Source organism: Enhydra lutris, unplaced genomic scaffold, assembly GCF_002288905.1.
Source record: "Enhydra lutris kenyoni isolate GAN:26980312 unplaced genomic scaffold, ASM228890v2 scaffoldscaffold77, whole genome shotgun sequence".
Classification (NCBI taxonomy): domain Eukaryota; kingdom Metazoa; phylum Chordata; class Mammalia; order Carnivora; family Mustelidae; genus Enhydra; species Enhydra lutris.
Window position 1 is genome coordinate 597,454 of NW_019154161.1, and position 18,627 is coordinate 616,080.

At 45.0% G+C, this 18,627-nt stretch overlaps 1 protein-coding gene and 1 pseudogene across 1 annotated transcript in view; one reads left to right on the forward strand and one right to left on the reverse strand.

The window, feature by feature from the left end:
- The window catches only part of LOC111160768 (zinc finger protein 729-like), a 411,473-nt gene that overhangs the window by 334,764 nt on the left and 58,082 nt on the right, over positions 1-18,627 (forward strand).
- Positions 1-18,627, reverse strand: part of LOC111160565 — a 59,076-nt pseudogene that overhangs the window by 38,759 nt on the left and 1,690 nt on the right.

The window sequence follows — 18,627 nt, forward strand, 5'->3', positions numbered from 1 at the left end:
TAAAAAAAAAAAAAGTACCAGTTTTTTGCTTTTCCTTTTCCTTTTCCTGCAAAGAATCAATGTGCCCCCTTACAAGATCTACAGTTTCACTTTTTTCCCAGTCATCACTTATTTCTACCCAAACATTTCATCCCAGAGATTCAGGTATAAAGGAGACAAAGTCTTCTCTATAAATGTAGCCAGATTTACATTTGGGTCTCATAACCCTATTTGGGCTGGGCTATCACTTGGAGGTGTACAAACCGTGCTAGCCCGGGGTGGCCACTAAGGAAGGAAAGCCACATTCTGCCAAGGAATGGTCGATATGGAATTCAGATTTGGAAAATAGCTCCATATAATCCCCACTACTCCTCTCATCCTTTTCCTGGAAGCAGCTGAGAGAAATGATAACCCCTTTTTGAAGGACAGTCACATCCAATCACCAAATTGCCTTACCATGTTGGGCCAGGAGGAAGTAAAGGAAGTAAGTAGTTTTTGTGACAAAAGGCATAACATAGGTGAAGTTGTAAATGGACTGGAAAGTCTAAAAGGTGATGCAGGTTCATTTTAAAGGCCAGAATGGTGTGGCCAGAGTCAACCTATATGAATGTGTCATCAGTGGTGAAGCATGACCAATAAACTGGAGAGGCAGGTCAAAGGTACAATGGAGTCATTCTGCCAGGAGTGAGCACGAGCCTCCCAAACCATGAGACAAACACATCACTTTTCTCCTGCAGCCACAACCCTGGCATACAGTGAGAGCCTCTACATCAACACAGAACCAGACTTGATCAGCACCTTGACAGTGGTCAGTGCCCTCAGAGAAAAAGTCCTTACCATGTTCCTACCAGACAACAGACCAATAGCTGAGGTTTATTTCTATTTTGCAGCCACAAAGAAGGTGTCCTTAACCAAACTGCCTGTAGTGCCCAACATGGAAAACTAAATCGCTAGGACATGGGAACAACCCAAAACTCTGAGTTCTGAGCTCTGAGTGGAATGATTATACTGCTTTCAGGTTTGCATGGCTGGCTCTGAAGCCAAACAGCCACAGGAACCCAGTGGACACCATTAGGTGTCAGCTCCTGTGACCCATCAGTGAACCAGGACATTCATTTAGAAGACACTTGGTGAATCAGAGACCCTAGAGCCAGCAAGATTTCTTTCAGGCACAGGAAGGGGACATAAAAGGTCCACCGAACACAGCTCCTGACTTTTCTTGTATAGCTCAGAATTTGCTTTGGAGAGTCGGGTTTCCTTGTAAATGTACTATATCCAAATAAACCAATAAATGTCAGTAAACTTTTTCTGAGTTCTGTGAGCTGCTCTAGCAAATTAATTGAATTCAAGAAAGAGGGTCATCGGAACCTCCAATCTTTAGCTGGTCAGTAAGAAGCACAGGTTGATAATGTGGGCTTACTACTGGCATCTGAAGTGAGAGACAAGGGCAGTCTTGTGGGACTGAGGCCTTAACCTATAGAATTTGATGCTGTTTCTAGGCATTAGAATTGCTGAGTTGTAGGACACACTGCTCGTGTCTCAGAGAATTACTTTTGGTGTGGGGGACCCTCCCCACCGCCATGATGGAATTTGGTGCTCAGACTCCTTTTTAAGGATCCATACATAAATAGTATATATTTCCATGTGTCTGACTTCCTTTACTCAACATTAGGTTCATGGGATTCATCCCATGTTGTTGAATATAAATGAATTTCATTTGTTTTTATTACTGTAGAAGTATCCCCTTCTATGGGTAAATTACAGTTGTAAGCCATACCAAACACACACACACACACACACACACACACACACACACACACACATCATATCCATTTGGCAGACAAATTCTTGAGTCTTCTATATCTACTAAGTTCACCTACCCCAAAATGAAAATATTGGGCTGGGGAGGTCCAAGTTCTCTGTGGGTCAGGTTTCAGGTTTTTTTTTTTTTTTTAAAGATTTTATTTATTTATTTGTCAGAGAGAGAGGGAGAGAGAGCAAGCACAGGCAGACAGAATGGCAGGCAGAGACAGAGGGAGAAGCAGGCTCCCTGACGAGCAAGGAGCCCAAGGTGGGACTCGATCCCAGGACGCTGGGATCATGACCTGAGCCAAAGGCAGCTGCTTAACCAACTGAGCCACCCAGGCGTCCCAAGGTCAGGTTTCAGTTTTAATCAAAGCTCTGTAGCAACTGAATAGCCTCTTTTAGAATCCACATCACTATTAGTTTTCTCAGGGGAGTTTTGAGTTCAAGACCCCAAGGGGGGCCTTCAGGCTGAGGCTTTCTCCCTTTGCCAGAGGCTCCAAATGACAAAATCACCAAGTTTTCTTTAATCACTGGAAGAATCAAGTGTTGTAAGTCTGCTCACATAGTTCCAACAAACCTTAATTGGAAAACAGGACTCTAATTATTTTCGGGTTTTATCAGCCATCCCTCGTGTCAGAAATATAATACGGATAACTCAGTGCTACTAACACTTAGACTTGTTACTTGCCAACAAACAGACCATCTATGGAGTGAACATTTGGATACCAGAGGGTAGAGACACTCATGCTAGATTCCGACCTGCCCACAGGGTGGCAAATGGCACTAGAGTGTGACTCCTGAACACTCTGGAACTGAATCCAAGCCCCTCTGCCCAATGCACAGCAAAACCTATCACTGAGACATCAGGTGTGTAAGGAAAGGTTCATTCAAGAGGCAGCCAACTGGGGCACCTGGGTGGCAGAGGGTTAAGCCTCTGCCTTCGGCTCAGGTCATGGTCTCAGGGTCCTGGGATCGAGCCCCGAATCGCGCTCTCTGCTCAGCCAGAAGCCTTCTTCCCCCTTTCTCTCTGACTGCCTCTCTGCCTACTTGTGATCTCTCTCTCTCTGTATCAAATAAATAAATTAATTAAATCTTAAACAAACAAACAAACAAACAAACAAACAGAAAGAGGCAGCCAGACAAGGAAACAGGAGGGCAAGCCTCAAATTCACCTCCCCAAAGTGGGTAAGAACAGTTTTGTTTTGTTTTTAATAATCATAGGGGTTAAGATTATATACATATTAATGAAAAGGGCAGGGAAACATAAAACTGTTCATGAGGAAAGTTGGAGCATGAATGTTGAACAAATATATATGTGACACACATCCCATGTTCACTTTGAGGTGGAGACTTAACATTAGAAGGAGGCAAAATTCAGCCCCTGATGTCAGGAGGTTATCTTAGGACAAGAAGAGGGACTATGGAAAAGCTCTGAGAGCCGGTATAAACTGGATGGGGTCATGGTCTCATTACCCAAGGTAAGGAATGCAGAGTCTTGCTTGCTCATGGGCTGGAACAGAAGTCCTGGCTTCTGCAGAGACAGCTATGGGATTGTTAGTGGGGTCTGAAAAGATGCAATGGTTGATTAGGGGAAAACAGTACCCTGGAAAAGATTTAAATTTTCTTCTAGTTTCAACCTCATTAACCCTATGGGGCATGATTTCAACTTCTCTACCTGCACCTCAGCAGATGGGAATAATCCCCTCTGACACTATGGGTCAGGGAAGTATAAGAATACTTAGGTGGGGGATGGTAGGTGGGGGATGGCCAGGGCAGTAGGGAAGGTACCCCCACTTTTCATTCTCCAATGCTTTTCACCTTAAGGTCTGAGCTGGCTTCCCCTTTGCACCTCCCAGAAACTGAAGTGTGGCTTGGCTTAGAGGTTTCTTTATTCCTGCCTGTTTGCAGCCATACTTGACCCTGTAGTCCTTGTCACTTAACCTCCCTTCCCACAACCATGGAAGACAGTGGCATGGCACCTGATCCAACAAATATATCCAAGTTTGAGTTCCTTCTCTCCGCCAAACATGTTGTGGCTAAAGCAGTTGAAGTCAGGTTTTAGGCTGACAAAGACATCAGGAGGTCCAGAGGGAGAGAGTGTCAGTGTGCTGGAAGCAAGGTGCTAATAAGGCACATTTTCTTTTGGTTTCTGGAAGGCTACTGGCCACATGCAGCTCAATCACATTAACTTACAATGTTAATTCACCCAAATCTCTTTGTCAGCTCTGGGGACCCCTTGTGCCTCCCTCCCCCACATCAGGAGAAGAATAAACACCACTTCTAGACCCTTCATCTTTCTGCCAGGGTAAGACGAAAGAACAAAGCACATTCAGGTTGCTTGTTTCAATCCTACCCCCCCACACAGCAGCCTTCATTAACAGGTAAGACAGTGGAAGGCCCGACTCACCACCATCCCGGTCTAACACCTGGATGAGAGAATTTGCCGTTGGTCCCAGAGATCCTTCTTTTCCATAACCAGACCAACAAAGGGACTTTGTCCCTTTCTTTCCAAAGAGTCATGCCTCTCTTATTACACCATCCTTGTCACCAAGACTGCCAAGAAATGTGAAGGATGTTAGCCAAAATAAATTAGCTTTCATGGCTGCTGGCAGAATGCACGAGATTCCTGGATTGGACACAAAAGATTTTATTAATCATTTGACAACTGGAAGCAAGAACTTCAGTTCACATGCCCCTTCCCCACTCCACACCCCACAAGGGGAGGCAAAGGGGCTCAGGTAGATGCTGCATGAACAGATTTATGTCACAGCTGAGGAAACTCAGCCCAGTGCTTTTATTATTTATCACAAACATAATGGTTCAACCTTGCCTCAGAAGGAGGTATAACCTTTATTATACTGGTCAGGAAATCAATCTACCCCTTGGTCCAGTGAAAGACACTATCACCATCTTACAACAATCCTTGACAAGAGACTCTGGAAAAGAGCAGATACAAGACATGGAAAAAAAAAAAAAAAAATCCTGAGAGGACCGTAGAGAAATGTGTCCTAGCAGAGTGCACTTCTCTTTCTAAATGTGGGGTTAAGGACCCCTTCAGGAAAAAGGGCCACTGAAGTTTTTTTTTAAGATTTTATTTTTATTTATTTGTCAGAGAGAGAGCGCGTGCGTGAGCAAGCGAGCACAGGCAGGCAGAGGCAGAGGGAGAAGCAGGCTCCCTGCAGAGCAAGGAGCCCGATGTGGGACTCAATCCCAGGACTCTGGGATCATGACCCGAGCTGAAGGCAGCCACCCAATCAACTGAGCCACCCAGGCATCCCAAAGATTTTTGACACCAAGATGGGCTTTGGTTGTGTGAGAGACAGGAGAGGATGGGAAAATTTAATGGGGATCTTCATGGAAAAAAATCAGCTCCATGGAGTGATATTAATGAGATGCCCCAGTGACAGATGAGAACAAGTGAAAACAAAGTATTATAAAACATTTTCATAATGAAATGTCTTAGCTGCATTGGGAAAAGTCAATCTCTAAACATGCCACACAAAAAATTAATTCTTTTTCTTAAAAGATATTATTTATTCACTTGACAGAGAGCGAGCACAAGCAGGGGGAACAGCCAAGGGAGTGGGAGAAGCAGACTCCCACCTGAGCAGGGAGCCTGATGAGGGGCTCGATCCCAGGACTCTGGGATCATAACCTGAGCCCAAGGAAGATGCTTAACTGACTGAGCCACACAGGCACCCCCCAAAAATTAATTCTTAATGATTTGCAGATCCAAATTTTAAAAACAGACAATGAAGTTTTTTGAAGAAAACACAAAAGAATTTATCTGTGATTTTAGAATAGGAAATGATGCCTTAAACAGGAAAAAGCATTCACTATGAAGGGGAAAAATGACACATTAGATTATTGTATTGAAATTAAGAGCCTCTTTTTATCAAGTGACAGACATACTTACATAATAATTATATAATCTTTCATTTTTAGTTGCTGCTATTAATTATTATTATTACTGGGGCAGAAGCTCAGCCTGTCTTGTTCAGACTCTATTGCAATGTGCCTGTTTCACAATTGCACTTATGGTGCTCACTCTCAGTGAGTGAATAAACAATGGGATGCTGTGCAGATGCATACATTTACTCATACTTTTGAATAAGATGAGGGGATTTTGTGTTCCTTATTCAGGCAGGGCAGAACCTGGGCACACTGTGGCCACTGCTCATGAGCAGAAAGGGGCTGACAATTGGAAAACAGAGAGATTATAGCCGTGGTGTTCACCAGCCACCAACTGTGATTATAAATAAGAGTAATACAAACTTGAGAGATGGAGGAGAGGAAGTAAAAAGACACGAAGGTGCTGCTCTGGGTGGCTCTGGACTCAGGAGAGTATCTGGTGGAGACAGTAGTCCTGTGAATGTGTTGGACATGCTGCTTGTGCCTGTGCAGAACACAAACCATGGAGCTGCTGGCCCAGATAATGAGCCCCACACAGCACTGCAAGGAGTAACAGCAAGGCTGCATACAATGAGTCTCTGGTTTTGTCATGATGAACTACAGAACAGTATCCAAAATCTTTTTTGTTTGTGATCCTTTTGTCACTCAGTTTTACCAGTCACATACGTAGGAAAAATAGCGTTTACCAGTATGTAGAGGACCAAACATAGAAAATGAAGAAACCAATGCACTGTAGGACTTTTACTTTAAGCAGTGCTCCCTGGGGGACTCTGGAGCCAGTGGTGATGGCCTGGAAGATGCTGAAGAGGCAGGGGCTGCTAAGGGACCCACCCCTGTCCACTCTGTGCACATGAAAAAGAAGTTGACATCTGAAGTCACTGAAAAAATGTTTCAACCCAGAATTTACCGTTGTCTATAGATATTATTCTGTTAGACTTCCTGTACCTATGGGAGTTGGGGGAAGGGTGAATATTGGAAAACTATATTTTGCAAAACTTCCCATATTGACCTGCACTTCCAAATTAACTGTAATTGAGATGTGCAAATGAGTCCATCAGTTTCTAATGTAAATTATATATTGTTATCATGTACTTCATTTTATTTGTATTTCTCAGAAAATCTTCTCGGTTACTTTGTTTCTATATCTCTGCTTATAGCATAAATGATGCTGCAGTCCATGGGTCTGAAGACTGAGAAATAATTCTTTTGGGGTAGAAAAACTTTTCAGGGGAACAGAGACTACAGTGTGACACACATGCTTCAAGGCCAGTCCCACCTGTGTCAGACCTCAGTATTTCCTCCTCCCTCCCTAGGAGACCCGGTCTGTCTCCAGGGATCAAAGGAAAGAAAGAACCCTTCAAACACTTGCAAAGGTCTCTTTGGAGATGATAACCACAAACTTGGCATTGTTTTTGGCAACTGACAATTGGGAAAAAAAGTTTTCCACAAATATTCCCAGGTCCCCAAGCCTGTCCTCTCACTGCAGCTACAGGTAAAGAGAAAAATTGTCATTCTGCAGGGAGTTGAGGTCATAGAACCACAAACCCGTATTTAGTGGACTGGCAGCTTAACCTCCCTCTCACAGGATACTAGCTGTTCTTACTGGGGTGCTGATCCCCATCCTGGCAGCCAGAGGAATTCCAGTATTTTGGAGTTCACTTTACAGGGGCCAAGTCTGCAAACAAAGAGAGGTAGCAGATGTCTGGGTAAGTGTTCATATTGGGAAAAAACAAGGATTTTTCTGGGTTTGAACCTGGTCCAGTGCCAAAGCTACACAGGAAAGTGGAACATTTCTTTGGCTGGAGTAGAGCTAGTAAAGAGAGATGAGGGTCCTAGACCTTCACTGACCCCTGATGGCTCCTAACATGACCTAGAATGATCTGCACTGACAGTGACTCTTGGTGTTGAATCCAAGTGATAATGAATTCTGATTTTTCATATGAACCAATGCCTGTACTTCTAAAGTAGATCTGTAGCCAGGCTACCTTACTCTCTGTGGGTCTGAATAGACTACATTTTCAGGGTTACTAGGGATGCTTATAATACCTCCACAATTAGTAAGAGCTAGTAGAAATCTACAGAATTACCTAGTCTTTTGCAGAAGCAGTGCATAAGAATGACAATTACCAGAAGAGAAATGTTCTGTCTCAGGGTGTGTGAAATGATTAGTGGAGGCATTAATTTTTTTTTTCTTTTCTGTTGAAAACATCCATGATCTATTGATTTTGGTAAGACCATTTTCCATCTTTGAATTTGGGGAGGTGGCATTTAAAGAAATGGCAATGTTACAAAATGGATTTCAGATAGTAGTTAGACACAAAAGCATCTTGGGATCTACTGTCTGGTTTAAAAATCTTCTCCTATCAGGGTGCCTGGGCGGCTCAGTCAGTTAAGCATCTGCCTTTGGCTCAGGTCACGATCCGGGGTCCTGGGCTTGAGCCTCGGGTCAGTCTCCCTGCTCAGTGGGGTGTTTGCTTCTCCCTCTCCCTTTGCTGCTCCCTCTGCTTGTGCTCTCTCTCTCACTCTCTCTGTCAAATAAGTAATAAAATCTTTTAAAAAAATTCTCCTATCAGTCACAAGCTCTTAAATTTCAATTTATAACATGTAAGTGTTTGCCCATCTTAGAGATTTCATTTTATATATGTGCCCTATTTAAATATGTTTCACAAAGCTTGTCTCGGTGCCTGTGTTTTTTTGTTGTTGTTTTTTTTTAAGATTTTATTTATTTGAGAGAGAGAGAAAATGAGCATGAGCAGGAAAGGAGAGGCAGAGGGAGAGGGAGACGCAGACTCCCCACTGAGCAGGGAGCCTGATGGGGGACTCTATCCCAGGACCCTGGGATCACAACCTGAGCAGAAGGCAGACACTTAACCAACTGAGCCTCCCAGGTTCCCTGACAATGTTTTTTCATAAGTGATGTTACTAAACGTTTTACTTTGTCACTTGAAATTAGTGATACTGAGTTTCTACTCTATAGTACTTCATCCCATATCGGTGTTTCAAAACCCATAGTTCAGAGCACCATCGAGTATTAAGTGATTTTTGTGATAGGTATCATTTTGCTGACATAAAGGCAAATTAGTGTTTCTGGTGTCAGTGCAATAGAAAGCCAATAGTGCATTCTCTCCATATAATTTGTTTCCGAGCAGGTCTGTATACAATAGACTACCATCAGCACATCTGGATTTTATGAAGATATTCAAAACTTCTTCATAGTCGGTGTTAGCCTAGACAATAAGCATTTACAAATAAATGGAAACCATTTCTGTATACAAAATACAAAATACCAAGTATAAAATAATATAACAAAGTATGAAATCTTCTAAATATAACCTGTATTTTGAAGGCATTTATTTCTTTATTTTTAAAGATTTTATTTCTCTCTTTGTCAGAGAGAGAGAGAGTGGCAAGCAGAGGGAGAAGCAGGCTCCCCGCTGAGCAAGAAACCCAATGCTGGACTCAGTCCCACGACCCTGGGATCATGACCTCAGTTGAAGGCAGACGCTTAACAGACTGAGCCGCCCAGGCATCTCTCCACCTGTATTTTGAAGAAGACATCTAACTTTGTTAGAACAGCACCATGTGTAAAGGCACTGCCATTATACCAGCCCAGCCAGGATCACATCTTCCCATTTCTATCAAAATGGTTTGAATTTGATAAGTCATTAACCTTTCTCTGCCTCAGTGTTCCTTATCTTTTCCATGAAAATGCTAGTACTGACTCTCTCATGAAGTTGGGAGGGATCCAGGATGTCTGTAACCGTGCATTGTCTGAATCATGTTCTCTAGAAAGCACTGAATATGAAAGTCCATACTTGGAAACCTGTTATTGTGCGATTACTAGAGGTAATTATTTGTAAGTTGGAACTAATGTAAGAGGAAAATACTGAATTCCAGCTGGTATGACACACACAGCTCACACCTCATGTTCTCATGCAGGGATCTCTGGCTTAGAGGAAGTATATCACTCCCTGGGACCTGGCAGAAAGGCTGACGGGGATTTGGCAATAGGAATCATCCTTCTACTACAGATAATAGTTGGAGTTCTGGGGATTTCTCTCTTCTTTACCATTATCTCTTGCTTCACTTGACAGAATGCAGGGTAGGTCCACAGATGTGCTTCTCAAGCACCTGACTGTGGCCAATCTCTTAGTCATTTCTTCTAAAGGAATCCCCCAAATGATGGCAGATTTGGGGTTGAAATATTTCCTTAGTGATTTTGCATGCAAACTTGTTTTCTATGTGCACAGAGTGGGCAGGGATGTGGCCATTGGAACCATCTGCCTCTTGAGTGTCTTCCAGGTCATTATAATTAGTCCCAGAAACTCCAGGTGGTTAGAGCTTAAAGTGAGAGCTCCCAGGTACCTGGGTACCTCCAGCATCCTCTGCTGGGTCCTGAACATGATGCTAAATATTACTGCTCTTTTGTTTATGACTGGCACAAGAAACAATATAACCATTACAAGGAAAAGTGATTATGACTACTGTTATTCCATAAGTGGTAGCCACATAGCACAGTCATTGTATGTAGCATCAATATTGCTCCATAATGGTTTCTGTTTGGGGCTCATGATCTGGGCCAGTGGCTGCATAGTTTTCATCCTGCACCAGCACAAGCGGCAGGTCCAATACATTCACAGGAATACTCTTTCCCCCAGACCCTCCCCTGAGAGCACAGCCACCCGAAGCACCCTTGTCCTGGTGAGCACCTTTGTTTCCTTCTGGACTCTGTCCTCCCTCTTCCACATCTGTCTGGTCGTGTTTAACAACCCCAGTCTGTGGCTGAGGAATGCTTCTGTACTACTGAACGCATGTTTTCCTACTGTCAGTCCCTACATCCTCATGAGCCATGATTCCAGAATATCCAGCCTCTACTTCCCTTGCAAAGGAACACAAAATCACTTAAGCTGATCATAAATATGTAAATTGTATGTTTATTCAAATGGTTATTTATTTACCATCCCCTCCAGGTATAAGCACAGCTATGAAACAAGTCACAGGGCAAGAGCAGCAAACAGGAATGACTGAGCTTCTGCTCCTCAGTAAACATTACCATGAACGGCAACAGTAAATGAAATAGAATTGCGTTAACGTTCATGTAATTGATATTTATGATGTTTGCGGTGGAGGAGTTCAGGTTCTGTGTGGTGATTACATGAGTGGTTCTGGAAACCTCCCCACTGGTGGTCACACACACTCCCTCTCTCAAACAAATAAAATCTTTAAAAAAGTCATACAAAATGAGTTTACACAGGTCTTGACATTTAAACCTTGACAATTTGAACTCTGAACTTCCAAATTCTAAATATGCCCACTAGAAACACATCTCATACTGGATATTCCTCATGATTATAAATATATCCCCATCCCAAAAATATTCTTCTATTTTCTCTAACTGTATTTTCCCCCTCTCACTTGTATGAATTACTACTTCATTTATTTCAGCAAGAATCATAATCATAATACAGACATCTTTATTGTCCCCAAATACTAAAATTTAGATCAGCGGAAACTATTGATATACAGGGATATTTTTAAAAACCAAGAATTATAAACAGTTCTACAATGAGATTTAAAAAAACACACTAAATTGCACTACCATTGCACTATTGTATATTTATCCCAAAGATACAGACATAGTGAAAAGAAGGGTCATATACACCCCAATGTTCATAGAAGCAATGTCCACAGTAGCCAAACTGTGGAGGGAGCTGAGATGCCCTTCAACAGATGAATGGATAAAGAAGACGTGGTTCGTATATACAATAGAATATTCCTCAACCATCAGAAATGATGAATACCCAACTTTTGCATCAATATGGCTGGGACTGGAGGGGGATTATGCTGAGTGAAATAAGTCAAGCAGAGAAAGTTAATTATCATATGGTTTCACTTATATGCGGAACATAAGGAATAGCACAGAGGACATTAGGAGAAGGAAGGAATAATGAAGGGTGGGGAGAATCGGAGTGGGGACTAACCATGAGAGACTGTGAACTCCAAGAAATAAACCGAGGGTCTTAGAGGGGAGAGGGGGTGGGTTGGCCCAGTGATGTATATTAAGGAGGGCACGTACTGTATGGAGCACTGGGTGTTATATGTAAACAGTGAGTGGTGGAACACTACATCAAAAACTAATGACATACTATATGCTAACATAATAAAAATAATAATTTATAATAATATAATACAATAATAATTAAAACTTTAAATTAAATTTTTAAAAATGGAGCCAAGGACATTTTATGGATTTTCAAAGTTAGCTTTCCCTTGTTTAGCTAATAAAAAGCATTCTACTTTCTGGAAAATTTTAATATGGGTCATTATAATTTTACCTAAAATTTATTATTAAATTGTTATCTTCACTAGCATAATAAATATTAATTATAAAACAAAACAAAAAATAAAATAAAAACCTACTCAATATTGGAAATATATCTTGAACATTTCCTAAGGCAATGAATGTTTTCACTCTATGAATTTTTTTATTAGCATATGGTTACTTGATTTATACCAAATAAATGGTTCAAAACTATTATCTGTTGTTACCTTCTCATCACCTTTTTATTGCTTCTCTCAACTGTTAAACTCTTCCAGACATCTGTTTAAGTTAAATTCTAAACCCAATAACTAGATTCAAACTCAGTCCCAGCAATTCACTTGATGTTCCAAACAATATCCTCATAAAATTGGAATGATGAGATTTCATGGATTAATTTGTGGTTTCATACATTGGTTTACTGATAACATAACAATTCATAATATAAATAATTATAAAATATACAGTTAAATGATATCTAATAGGTATGTTAAGTTATTGTTATTATTTTAGACCTTTTGTTTGTGTAAGCCTTTTTTTTGTTGCTGACAAAACTTAGGAACACCCATAAACTTCTTGAGTTTAAAGTTATCCAAGGAGTGTTCTTAATGTCCGAGCTTCTTGCCATTCAAAGGGCGACCCATGGACCCATACCTTTGGCATTACTGGGCCTTGTTAAAATGTGGAATCTCAGGGCCCACCCCAGACTTCCTGAGTCAGAGTCTGCATTGTAATAAGACCCAATAAGACCCCACTAGAATCTTGTGCACATTAAAATAGGAAATGTGCATTTTCAACGGACCCTGACTTCTCCCACATGAGAAATGTAGATCACGTTGTCTGGGTGCAAGAGTATCACTCAGTACAGTACGTACATGTGTGTGTGTTGCTTCTTACGCCGGCCACCTACCATCGAGGGTGGTGCACCTCTTTCTGCGGTCTCTCCTTGCCCTCTGTATAGGGCGCTGGCTTCAGAGTTCACCCAGGAAGCTCCCCAGTTGGCAAACCAACATCTGATGTGTCCTCTCTCTTTCCATGCACCTACACGGAAGCAGGGCTGTGAGGAAGATGGAATGACCTAAAGTGTGTAAAACCCTTAGTTCAGCTCCCAACATGGACCAAGCCCTAGCAGTAAGAAGGTTGGGCTAATGTCCTTAAATGAATATGGTGTTCAGGCATACCATGGAAAAGAAATCAAATATCACACTTACATTTTAAATATTTTTTCACATGGAAAAATAAACTTTCTTTAAATATAGAAAGGGGGGCAAAGATCTTCTTTCAAATGTATTCACTCCCAGGTTGGTCCAAATGACCAGCTGGGTCATAGAGGAAAAGAATATCAAATGCTGGAAAGTTCACTGCAAACACAAACCGCACACCAGGTGGGACTTTGAGCCGAAATTCGCCAGTGGGTTTTCCTAGTACTTGTCTCTCCATCACCTGCCTCAAAAATACCCTGGGCACTAACACAGATCACAGGTTCCTGGGTCAGCGTAATGAGAATTTCTCTTGCAGAACCTGAATTTCCTACTTATCAGAGCATCACTGGTGATAGTAGGGCTCACGTTTCCAACTGCTCTTGGCTTTCTCCAACACGCTGAGCAGGCCCAGGGACAGTGGAGCCTGGGGACTCGCTGAGACTTGGAAGCTAATGGCTGTATCATACTGTTATTCTATAGTCCTGATGGGGCCCCTGGTGGTGTTAATTCTGTTTCCAAGAAAGCCTCATTAAAGCAACCTGGGGAGTCCCAAGTTGAAGAACCAAGTTGAAGATTTCCCTCCATCTTTTCCTGGATTTGGGGCCCCCGACCAGGAGGAAACCTGGGCAGTCCTATCACGCTGCCTGTTAGGGACACGGCCCTGGCAAGACAGAGAAGTTCTCCTGAGACACAATCTCACAGACGGAAAGGGGACATCTGGTTTGCTCCCCTCCCCTCCAGTGAAATCCCACTCAAGGGAATGTGAAAGTTGAAATGACGCGGTGACACTCATGTCCAGAGGGTTTCAAGTGGAGCTGGGAGGCGATTCAGGAGGTGAGCCTGATGCCCGACCTCACCCGGTAGAACCGTGAACTTTGAACGGGGCCAGCCCACACACATCTCAGGACAAGGCACAAACACACCTGCAAGTTCTTACAGTAACGGACTTTAGCGACCCGTGACGTGAAGCCAAGATTCATTTGCTGTCGTCAACACCAACCAAAATTCTTTGTAAGCAACGTACTTGAGCATTCCCTCTCGTCCTCAGAAACCCTGACTTCTCCCTAGTGAGACACTGTCTGCCTTGCCACCCCCATCTCTGCAGCCCGCATGACAATTCTCCTGTCCCAGATAAATGCTTTTGCTTAAATACGGTCTCCCGACAATTTTAGGTTGACAAGAACAATTTCCTCTTTTCGATTCAGGACAGAATTTTCCCCAAAATACGTTCATGCAGCGTTCTCTTCACACTCTACCTCCAGCTTCCTCATCTTTGCTGCGTGTTACAAATAACCACGAAAGGGGGCCCCTGTGTGGCTCAGTCGGTTAAGCATCAGACTCCTGATTTCAGCTCAGGTCACGTTCTCAGGGTTGTGGGATTGAGCGTGGCATAAGGCTCCACACTCAATGGAGAATCTGCTTGGAATTCTCTCTCTTTCCCCCTCTGCCCCCCTCTGCTCTCTGTATCTCTCTCTCTCCCTAAAATAAAATCTTCAAAAAACAAAGAAAACCCCAAATAACCACAGAGGGTTTGACACCCAACATCCACGCAGGTCAGGATACAGTTTCCACTTCCTGTGTCTACTGTCACACGGAGCCCTTCTGACACTTTGGCAACAACCGCCCCCCCCCCCACCCCCCGCAACAAACAAACCTCCAACACAAGCTGGGTGTCCAAGAATTCAACTCAGTTCTGCCATCGTCCTCCCCAAGACATGCCAGGTCCCATGGGTGAGGGCTCGGTCCCACGAGATCACCCCCTCAACACACACACACACACACACACACTTTGGGAGCATCTGCCACCCAGGCTTCTGAGTGACCAGCTATAGATCAGAGGTTCCAACAACCCCCTCCTTGAGTTTGATTAATCTGCTAGAGCAGCTCACAGAACTCGGGGAAACACTCACGTTTTTCAGTCTGTTAAAGGACTGTGGTGTGTCACTGTCCCGGTGTGGATGTGTTTGCCAGCCGGGAAAGTCTCCAAATGCCCGGCTTCTGGGATCTTAGGGAGGCTTCCTCTCCTGGGCATGACTGACCATTGGCTGTTTCCAGCCCCTCCCCTCCCTGGAGAAGAGGCCTGGGGGCGGGTCTGAGAGTCCCAAGCTTGTAACCGTGGCTGGTGCTTTCTGATGACCAGCCCCACCCAGGAGCCCACCCACGGTTACCTCATTAGCATGAGAGATGCTCCCAGCGCTCTTATCATTTAAGAAATGGCAGGGATTTTAGGAGCTCTGTGTCAGGAAGTGGGGGCAGAGACCTCTATGTATGTTTTTTCTATCATCTCATGCCACGTTTCAAACCCAACCCAACCAATGAATATCCCTGGGGGGCAGGAGCGGGTGGTTATGGTATTTAAAGCTCACCAGGTGGTTCTGATGTACAGACTGAGAACCAGTCGATTTTTACGCTTACCACACTTGAACCTGCATATGAAACACCTGGAATTATTATGAAGACCCCCCCCCCCCAGATACTGGTTCAAGCTGGCTTGTGCTTGGGAGTCTGTATTTCTTAACAGTTACAGGTTCTTGGATTCGACTGTAGGAACCTCCTCTTTACTCAGATAGAACTGGATGAAGAAAAATAAATTGACCCGACGTGATAAGGAAGAATCAAAAAGCTGTGATACATGTTCTCTCTCACAGATTTTCACTCCTCCTGAAAGAATGCAGTCGACCGTAACACTGCAACGAGTTTTTTTTTTAAGATTTTATTTATTTATTTGACAGACAGAGATCACAAGTAGACAGAGAGGCAGGCAGAGAGAGAGGAGGAAGCAGGCTCCCTGCTGAGCAGAGAGCCCGATGTGGGGCTCGATCCCAGAAACCTGAGATCATGACCTGAGCCGAAGGCAGAGGCTTTAACCCACTGAGCCACGCAGGCGCCCCTGCAACGGGTTTTTAATACCAAAATATAAACATTAAAAGAATATCCCCATTCCCCAAGGCAAAGAGAATTCCCAAGAAACGCTGCCTCAATGTGGAACATTCTACCCCCAGGAGGGCCGCTGTTCCAGGGGTGCAGAGCTTCTCCACAATCCTCTGCCAGTCACCCAAGTCTTTGTCATTTACCCACCGGGCACAGACGAATTTCATAGCTTTCTACTGACATTAGGGTGTGACATGGCTTCCCCAAGTTGACTCAGTTTCTTAAACAAGATCTGATTCACAAAGGACTATGCATGACAATTTCATAAGCTCCATTTTAAATACAACTTAAATTTACAAAATTTACAGGCCGTGTCTGCCTGGTGTCACCTGGACCCCCAGCACGGGCGCAGGTGTCTGACTCACAGGACACAGAAAAAAGGTGCTCCTGCCTCTCTTCCCCGTCTCTCAGCCACTTCCCGTCAGGGGACAGTGGGCGCCCAGTCTTCTCTCCACTGGGCCTCCCTCAGTCATTCTCCTCATTGGGGAGGGGACTAGAAGGTCCCTGGGACCCCAGGAACCTGTCTCTCTGACGCCTCTAAGATGTGAGAACTCCAATCGGCCGGGGCAGACTTCTCTGCAGAGAGTCGGGGGCAGTTGACAACTTGGAGCTCAGCCCTCCCGTGGCCCATCTCCTGCCCTGTCCTTGCCCCCGCTGGCCTGGAACGTGCCTGGGTGGCGGAGTTTAGGGACGGCACAGGCCTGGCTTGAGCTCACACCAACAGAGCTAGATGGGGCCCAGGGATCAAACCCGGCACCAGGGCTGGTGTCTTCCCAGTCACTTGGGGTATCTGGATCCAAGAGAAGCGCACTGGGGCGACGGACAGCTCCCAGACCAGGTCACCAGGAGCTCAGTTTGCGGGGGTTACAAGAGGCCGAATCTTGCTCTCTTTGGAGGGTTCTGACAAGTCTGGAGAGCGACCTGGGGAGAGATTTTACCGGGGGCCTGGATGCTGAGCTTGGAGTTCTGGCCACATTTCCCTACAACGGGCTGCAAGTGGGACCTCGAGGCCACATGACGATGCTTGGCCTGTGCCTGGGCCAGTGTCTTCCCAGCAGGCCAGGGGACATCGGCGGAGAAAACACCAGGCCTGCTGGCTGTGAACTTGGTGATGAGAGGTGAGTCCTGGCAGGAGTGCTTTAGAGCTCGGCAGACTGAATCCACGCCACGTCTTTGGGCTGGCTCACCAGCACGCATTTCCCAGGCTTCCCTGAGAGGCAGTGTAGACCACTCCTCAGGTGTCACGAAGGGGAGCTGACCTGTGGGGACCGGGCCCAGGACAGATCGTCTCGTATTTGTTTGGATGGGCAGTGGCCTGGTGGGGTGCTGTGGGAGAAGGAACCTCACATCACACACCTCAGAATGTGTCACCCGTACTGCACACAGGTGTGCGGGAGTGTCAGGGTGTGTGACAACTGTCCACCGGGACTCCACACAGGACTGATGCACTCAGCCACGTCACCACAGCATAGAATGTGCAGAGTGTAAATGGCAACCATCCTTTTGAAGGGTAATCTGGGAGTATCCACAAAATTTTGCAAGATGCCTCGTCTTGATCTAGGATCACAGAAAGCATCTGACAGATCCCTTCGCCTGGGCCCAGAGACACCTCCACAAGCATCTGCTGGCCGACTTGCACAAAATTAAAAAAATACGTATTTCAAAGAAAGAAACTGGAATATGAAAAACACGTAGGACACCCACGAGGCTCCTCTAGGCCGGCCTGGGGTTGACTGTAATCCCGCGCACCCGAGAATGAAGCGAAATGCAGATGGAGACACAGAGCAGGGAGGCAGGAGTGAGACTCACCCTCAGGTGGGCGCCCACGGGTTCCTTCCACGAGCCCTGCTGCTTCTGCCGCGGTCTCATGGGTGGCAAAGCCTCCCTCCTCTGCTCTTCCTGCCTGCAGAAAAATCATGTGAACTGTCTGGCCGCCCCGACGTTCCTGCCCACACAGTGACCGGCCACCAGGAACACTCCTAGAGCCCAGACATCACCCCTGTTCTGGGGTGGGCGGGGGGGCTCCACGGCCCAAGAATCATTCTGACCCTGTGGTTCCTCACCTCTGTCTTGGTTCCCTCCTGCTGTCAGTCCTGTAGAAGGACCCCGGGACCTGTAAGTCCGGAGCCCTCCTGGGTTCCAGGTTTTCATTCTTATCGGAGCCCAAGGCCTGGGGGGCAAGGGCCCCGCCCAGCACTTCATGGGGCACCTCCGGCCGCTGGCCAGGTGCCCGAAGTCCCCGCAGTTCTTGCATTTCACCTGCAGGGGGAGGGAGCGAGTGCTCAGCGAGTCAGCAGAAATCGTGGCGGCTTTCACAGGTTCATGTCAGGGCAGAGATTTGGAGTTGGAAGAGGACACAGACCCAGTGCTGGTGGCCAGGAAATTGAAGATGTTATGACCCCACTCGGAGCCCATTTTATGATGTCCACGAACTGGATTGAGCATTGTGGACACCAAGCTGAACGTGCCACTAAGTGG